We start from the raw sequence: 8,682 nt of genomic DNA, 5'->3' as shown, positions 1-8,682 counted from the left end.
AAGTCAGTGTTGTGAGCTATTCCAAATTCCCAATTAACAATCTCCATTGCAATGTTAATTGAAATATTAAATTCTATCTATTTGTTTCTCAACCTTGATTGATAGCTGCCCTTTAATTCTTTCGAACTTAAAGAATGTTATGTATTGCTCAATTGACTCCTCAAGTAGGTTGATCCTGTTAATGCTTCAACCCATAACCCAAAGGTTAAAGCCCTTGAATTTCTTGTAAATCTCTTCTTTTCCCAACATACTCTTCTACTCAAACAAGTGGTGTTCGTGGGCGCACCCTTCAAGTTTGCATATAAGAAAGATCATTATTATGAAGAGAATATTATGCAATTTCAATTAGTTACAGAATTTAGGCATTCTCACAAACCCAAGCAATAATTCACACCAAGGCTCCCATAACCCTAGTTATGGGAGCTTTAGCCATACATCATAAAAGAAGAAGATTTTATTGTATTTATCATAAATAATTTCAGAAAATCACTTACAAAGATCCAAAGGATTGTTCTTTATCTTGAATGCATAATGAATAAAATGATAAGATCCTAGTAAAAAGCTTGTTACTCAGAGAAATTTAGGTTACAAAAGTACTCAGTAGTCCAAAGATACCTAATATAACCCTAAACTGAGTATTTATAGGTTTCTAGGTAATGGGGATTTAAAATTCAAACTGCAGATTACCGCGTCATGGTTGGCAGTCAAGGTGTCGATCTGTCGTTGGCCTGATGATCTGTCGCTTAGGCCGTCACTTGGACTCTCAGATTTTAGCATACTGTTTAAGCTCCGACAATCGAGTTGAAGGCCCATCAAGGGTCTGACGGTTCGTCGCCTGGACTATCACTTCCATACTTGATGGACTGCCTTCTGTTTGGGTCTGACGGCCAAGGTGACGGCTCGTCAGTGGCCTGACGGTTCGTCACTTGGATTGTTACTCGGGTCCTCCAAACCTTTCTTTCTGTTTAGTACTGACGGACACCATAACGGTCCGTCAGTTAGATCATCAATAGCCTTTAGTTCCTGCTTTTCCAAGTTATTTCATCTTCTCAGTCATTTACCTAAAAACAAGTAAAACCTAGCATCAAATACCTCAATAGTTTCTTTAAAACACATAATTATCCCTTGTAAAAGATTTAAAATATTCCGTCAAAGGCCAGAACATCAACACCCTCAACTTAAGACAATTGCTTGTCCTCAAGCAACTCAACACTATATCATATGCGTGACCAATAACACTGATCGGCATTCAACCATTGAACTATGCAATTTCACGTCCACTTAGTTATCACTTTACTCATTAGTCTCAACACTTAAGGATCCATAATTGGCACTATTATACAACTCGACACATGTATGTTTATGGACACAACATTCCAAAGAACTCAGTAATGACATGTATAGCTCATATTTCCCTCACAGTCAAAAAAGTTCACCATACTTTTTCTTATTTATTCTGTGGACTATCAGTTAAAACTCTCATTGTCACAAAAGAAGTTACAAACACAGTACATATACCTATAAGCTTGCCCTTATCATCTAATGTCTCCTATGGTTGATTTGCAAGGATAAAACAGGACTTTCTATGGCTTGTAATGACGTTTCAGTGACAGGTGAGGAACGATTTCGGGAAAGTGACTTCAAGTTAAGATTTCACCCTCTTTGCCCTTAATTGCTACTCACCATGACTAATTCTTTTCTACTTTCATTACAATTCATACTACTCATCCAACATCTTCAAAGTACCCTTTTTTTAGGGGTCTACATCAGTCACACTCAACTTATGCTGATGCTGTCAGTTGAGGTGCACATTATCTTACCAGATCAGGGCTAGATGAGACATTCTATTACAACTCAAACCACTTTCATCAAGTTTCCAACTTCCCCATGTAGCCATCCTCAACTTAGTTATTTTGCCTAAGTTAAAGTGCACAATATCCAATACTGGACCAAGGCCAAAATTAGTTGTCAATATCCTAAAGAGAGTGCATCCAAATTATTAGGGCTGAATAAACAATAACAAATGCTTAAAAGTGTTCAAAGGAAAAAATTACATTTTTTTAATAGGGGTTTTATGGCTAAGTGGACTAATAATTGAAGGAGGCCTGCTATTTTATCCTATTAAATCAATCACAAAGTAACACAAATAAATCGGGCAAGTTCTAGTTATACACACTATGCAAAAACTGTATCAAAATACCCACACGCACAGATAATGAGCTCATACTTATCCTACAGATTCTTGAACTTGCATAACATGAATATGTTTGCTTTATCTTAATACTCTAATGCCAATAACAGATTCATAATGGTTGATCAACACATATGAATTAACAAAAAAACAATATCATAAGCAAACACATTCACAGTGTTCCACCACATTCATCATTCTTCCATACATATGAAAAGTGCTAAAAATAAAGGAACATATTTATAATCATGAAACAAAATTTACATCATGATGACAAATAGAAAAATAAATAACAACCTAAATATGTCGGTTCTACTAGATAGAGCACGAGGGAAAAGAACACAGGCAACAAAAACCCCCATGGTGACCAATACACAAGCAGCACCTACCCCCACTAAACAAACATTATTTGTCCTCAAATGTATTATTAATTGAGTAGAAGAGAGTATAATACTTGTAAATCCCCCTTAGGCTTATGAATAAGTCAAATTTGGTGAGGCTTCTTTGGCCTCAGGTGCAACATTAGTGACCCCTTCACTAGTTGGGGTACTTAAAACAACTTCCTCCTCAATGGGAGGTATCATGATCAGAACTGGCTCTGGCATGGGCCCCCTTGCTAGGTATGAACTTGTAGAAACTCCCACTACCTCATCAATGACCTTTTTGCTCTTCTTCTTCTCATCTCTTTTTAACTTTTTCAGTGTTTTTCTCACATTTCTTTCTTCCGGTATCTCATCCATGTGCCTCTTTCTTCTTTCTGATTTTGGTTCATCACTTTTATCAACTTACTTACCCTTATATTTCAGCGGCCTATCCATGAGATCAACGAGTCATTCTTTTTCATTGCTAATCACCAAAGCTGGATAAAAAATAGGTGGCGGTGACTGTTTGTTTAGCTTAATAATGTCAGCTTATGCCTATTTAAAATTTGCCATAAACTTTGGAAAGTCTGGAATTGATAGCTCATTCAATCGGTTGTTCATACGTTCCTCCATGTCATCTATTCTGGCATGAATATTCTCATAATGCTTGTGGACTTTAGCAATATTTTGTTCAACAAATGGTTTGAACTCTTTCACCCAAGCATTTAACTATCTCTTAAACTTCTTCTAGGCTTTCACAGTTTTTGTAAAGTTTTCTTTTGTCAGCTTGTATTCCGAATACCATGGTGGGACATATGTAGTGTCTAAAGTCTCTCCCGTCGGGGGCATCGAAGCTAAACCTGCAAAAGTACCTGGCGGCACGTTCTCTAGCATCATATAAGTAGCAAGTAGTAATGGCATACGTAGGGGCATACCCAAAGTTTCTAGAGCTGGTGCGGATTGCGTCTCATATGCAGGTGGCTTATGGACACGTATCTCATACTTTGAATCATCTCTCGTCCGCTCAATGTCCTATCTCTTGCTTTCTCGGACATAATTATCAACTCTCCTGAGTAAGACACATTAGCCTGCCTACATAATTTTGTGATCAATCATGGTAATGGAACAACTCATCAACAATGATATTGCCGTAGTCAATTTTCAGCCTCTTAATCATAGCAGTTACTAATACTGCCCTTTAGTTGTCAAGGTTCATATTTCCTCCGATTGGCATCAACCTCAATCTGATAATAGCCCACCAGAATTTTGCCCTAAAGCTAAGGGATAGTTTAGTAATCCGCTCTTTGTATATGCCCATGATGGGTTACCATCATCAGTAAGAAGTATAGACAACTATGGACTTTGGTTGGAAGCTGACAATATGCAGTGCTCAAGCTCCGGTATAGCAGATGACACTTATAATTAGGACCAAATAGCATTCTATTCAGTGTATGCTCAGAAGTATCAATCGTTACCCCTCTCGCTGGAACCTCTATTCCGTTCTTCATATCTGCTACTCTGGTACCCTTTGGACAATTCTTTTCCAGTAGCGCCAAGTAATTGGCAAATAACTCTTGCACAAGATTAGGTTAGTACTATTCGGGAGGTTTGCTCAACCAGGTAAACTCGTACTCATTAATTTTTTTTCAAGCTTTGAATACTCGTGAAGATTAGAAGTGACTATCTGGTATTTTTCTGAGATGGGCCACTTTGTTGGTCAGTTTTGATTAGCTCAAGCCTATCATAGAAGTGCTTTCGTGCACCCTCAATCTGCCACCGAATAGATTCCCACACTTGCAGATCTTAGCTTTTGATAACATTAGCTTCCCCAGGTTCCGACGCCTCAACTTGGTCGGGGTTTGATGTGTTAACTCCTTCCTCAGTGGGGCTGGAACTAGTGATGCTGCTACTCTCACTCTCACTCTCCTCCTCAGATTGGGAGAGTACTCGAGTCTTTTTATCATGTTGATAGGTGTTATATACAGGTGCCTCTTCACCCCTTTTCTCTTCTCCTCTACCTCATGACTGTTGAGACCTGCCACTACCTCTACGTGAGGTAATTTCTGTGTTATTATACCTGAACAAAGGGAAAAATACTAACTACTTATTAGACGATGTGCACAATTGATAAAAGCAAAAGAAGTTTGGTTACTGTTGTAGTCTAACAGATAAGTTGATGGTTCATTGAGTGAATGACGGCTCGTTGCAGCCTATCCAAAGAACTAGCAACTCAGTGACGGTCGAGTTGATGGTCCGTCAGCTAGCTAATGGTCCGTCGCTCCATTGGTCACTTCTTAAATAGAAAATATGCCAGGATGATTTGTGTTAATGGTTAAGTTGACGACCCCTCAATGAATTGATGGACCGTTGCATTAACCATCGGCTATGTTTTTTTCATTTCCAACTTCCTTTAGGCATTTTTTCGAACACCTGGTGTGCCTGGTATTTACAATTGCATGCTTATGTAAACAACTCTATACTTTTAGCAATATTTTTATCTGTTGACTGGTATTAATTTATCGTGGGTTAGTCAGACTTCACCCCAACAAATGAATACCAGTGTTCGATTCCACACAAGTTTAACAAAAAGAAAATTTTCTTCAAGCATGCTCATACTTACATCCCAACATGTTCAACAATTCAAGCAAAAAGAAAGAGTTTAAATCATACCTTACTATTGATGAATTCCTCACCTCCTTGAATCTTCATGATTTTGGAATAACTAAAACTTAATACTTATTTTGAAAAGTTAGAGGCTAACTTATGATGTTGATGAGATTAACAATGATGGGTAGTTGTTTAAATAAGTGAAAAAAGAAGATGAAGAGTCCTGATAGGAGATGAATGCTCTTTAAGACAATGAATGTAGAAGAATTTAAATTGTTTTAGGAGTTAAAGAGGTGGGAACGTACATATAATTATTTCCAATTATCCATTTAATAAGCCTTTGGGTCAGTTTAAAATATTTCATTAGATTGCAAATGACTCGACCCGTTAATTTTAAAAACTAGGGTTCGAGTGACGGCTAAACTAATGGTACGTCAGACCTTCCATCAATTCATATCCATTTACTTTGAATTTAGGTTCAATGTTGACGGCTATGTTGACGGTCCATCACCTTAGTGACGGTCCGTCACTTTGGTCATTAGGCTTTAACAAGAATGATCAATTTTTTCATGGTCCTGATGGCTTCAGTGGCGGTCCGTCAGACGATTGACGATCCATCAATCTTTTCATCGCTATGTTTCAACTTGTTCAATTCCTATTTTCCTGAATTCTTATACCTCTACACTTAGCAACCACATCAAATTGCACTACAAAAACAAATAATTCTAACTATAATTACAATAACATATTGTGGATTGCCTCCCACTAGCGCATGATTGAAAGTCATGACACGACTCAGTTTAGTTGATTACTCAGACTTCATCAAGATAAACCGTGCTTAAGCATTTCACCGAATCCATTGGACCAATGCATTTCTTGATTGGTAGCCCATTAACTTTAAAGACATTACCATCTTTATTTTCCAACTCAACTACTCCAGATGAGTAGACTTGTGTAACTTTAAATGGGCCATACCATTTAGATTTGAGTTTACTTGGAAAGAGCTTGATTCTGGTGTTAAAGAGCAATATTGTAAGACCCCATAAAATCCTATGCTCAACTCAGTCTTTTAAGCTTGCTAAGGGGTCCCAGACTTAGAAAACTTTAGCTATGTGTTCAGACTTAGTATTATTTTGGCCTTCGTAAGTTGGAAACTCTGTTTCACGACTCTTATGACCTTAAAGTATCGATCTTTAGATTGATTCATGATCAGGAATATCAGTAGATGTTTCTCGGATAAGTTTTGTATTTTTTAGACCTTATTTGAACCACGTTTAGAAGTCCAAAATAGTGCTTCAACGCGATCTCGGCGCGGCGCGGTGGCCATCGCGTCAATCAATATTTTTCTTTGGCTCCAGTGGCAATTTTTAGTGAACCAACACAGACTCAACACGGTGCATTGGCCATCACATCGATGCCAATGACGCGACGCATCGGTCTGCACATCAATAGTTTGGTTTTCAATTATTAAAAGCCTCATCCTTATGGGTATTTGGGTCTTTTTTCATGTCCTTCAACCCCCAAAAACATAAAATTTAGCCTTCTAATTGCAACATACACTCATTATTTCACAAATTACCCAGGAACAAAAATCCTAGGTTATTGAATTTCAAATTCAAGGCTCAAGATTCCGCTATTAATCTTCCAGAATTTAGCAACCAAGGTATGTCAAGTGTTCATCCAAGGGTTCATTCCATACTTGGAGTCAAAGAAACTCTTTTAAACTTCAAGTATCTTGATTTCATGGTTTCCATGATTTGGATTCAAGTGTATTCATAATTAAAAAGTTAATTGGATTTCTATTCCATGATTAAGTTAAAGATTTATGTAAAAACAACTATTATGGATGTAGTATCATGTGAATTCATGTTAAAGCATATTCATGTCATTCGGTCAGTGTTGTTCTTGCACCTGAACCCATGCATTTTAGCTTACATCACTTTGTATACCAGTACATTCTATGTACTGACACATACCTTTCTTTTGTGCTTTGATGTATTATATCATAGCTTCAAACGCGCGGGCTCCCGATCATACTTAATAATTCAGATATTCAACTGACTGAGTTAGTGGTGAGTCCTCTTAGTTCGAGGACATGATGATTATTTTAGTAGTTTAGATACTGAGGCAGATTTTATAGAATCTGATATGGTTGATTTTTATCCCATCTTAGGGATGTACTGGCTCCATTCGTGTTATGCCACCTTGAATTGTAGGACCCGAAGAGTCACTTTTTATTTTTCAAATGAGTCTGTGATAGAATGGAACGGACATTCTCTAGCACTTAGAGGGCACTTCATATCTTTTCTCAAGGCCCGTAAACCTATTTCCAAAGGTTTCTTGTATCATCTTATTCTGGTTAATGATTCTAGTGCCAAAAGTCTCCCTCTTCAGTCTATCCCCGTAGTGAATAAATTCCTGAAAGTCTTTCCAGATGATCTCCCAGGAATACCACCTGATAGGGAGATAGATTTTGGTATTGATTTATTACCAGATACCTGTCCTATTTCTATTCCCCCATATAGGATGGCTTCTGCAGAGCTAAAAGTGTTGAAAGAACAGCTAAAAGATTTTCTAGATAAAGGTTTTATCCGCCCTAGTGTGTCTCCCTAGGGTGCACCTATATTTTTTATGCGAAAGAAACACGGTTCCCTTTGTATGTGCATAGATTACCTCTAGTTGAATAAGATCGCGATTAAAATTAAATATCCCCTTCCTAGGATTGATGATCTTTTTGATCAACTTCAGGGTGCTAAATGTTTTTCCAAGATAGACCTTCATTCGAAATATCACCAGTTGAAAGTTAGAGAGTTAGATATTCCTAAAATAGCTTTTTGAACCAGATACGACCATTATGAATTCTTAGTCATGTCCTTTGGGTTGACTAATGCCTCTGTAGCTTTCATAGGTCTAACGAATAGGGTTTTTTCGTCAGTTTCTGGATCTGTTTGTCATTGTATTCATTGATGACATTTTGGTATATTCTAAGAGCGAGGAGGACCGTTTCAATCACCTTCGAATCATCCTTCAAACCCTTAAAGATCATAAGTTGTATGCAAAATTTTCCAAGTGTGAATTCTGGTTGAATGCTATTACGTTCTTGGGGCATATTATCTCTAGTAATGGGATTAAGGTTGGTCCCCAAAAGATTGAGGCAGTGATAAAATAGCCCATACCTACGACTCCAACCGATATTCAGAGCTTCTTGGGTTTGGCGGGTTATTACAAAAAATTAGTTGAGAGTTTTTCTTTCATAGCTACACCACTTACTAAGTTGACTCAGAAAAAGGTAAACTTTTTGTGGTCTGACTCTTGTGAGAATAGTTTTGAGAAGTTAAATGAGAAGTTGATTACTACTCCTGTTCTGACTTTTTCGGCGGATATAGAAGGTTTTGTTGTATACTGTGATGCATCCCGAGTTGGACTTAGGTGTGTTCTTATGCAGCATAGTAAGTTAGTGGCTTATGCATCTAGGCAGTTAAAGGTGCATGAGCGAAACTACCCTACATATGACTTGGAGTT

Source organism: Capsicum annuum, chromosome 10 (genome assembly GCF_002878395.1).
Source record: "Capsicum annuum cultivar UCD-10X-F1 chromosome 10, UCD10Xv1.1, whole genome shotgun sequence".
In the NCBI taxonomy this organism is placed as follows: domain Eukaryota; kingdom Viridiplantae; phylum Streptophyta; class Magnoliopsida; order Solanales; family Solanaceae; genus Capsicum; species Capsicum annuum.
Note: the sequence above shows the minus strand (reverse complement) of the source record.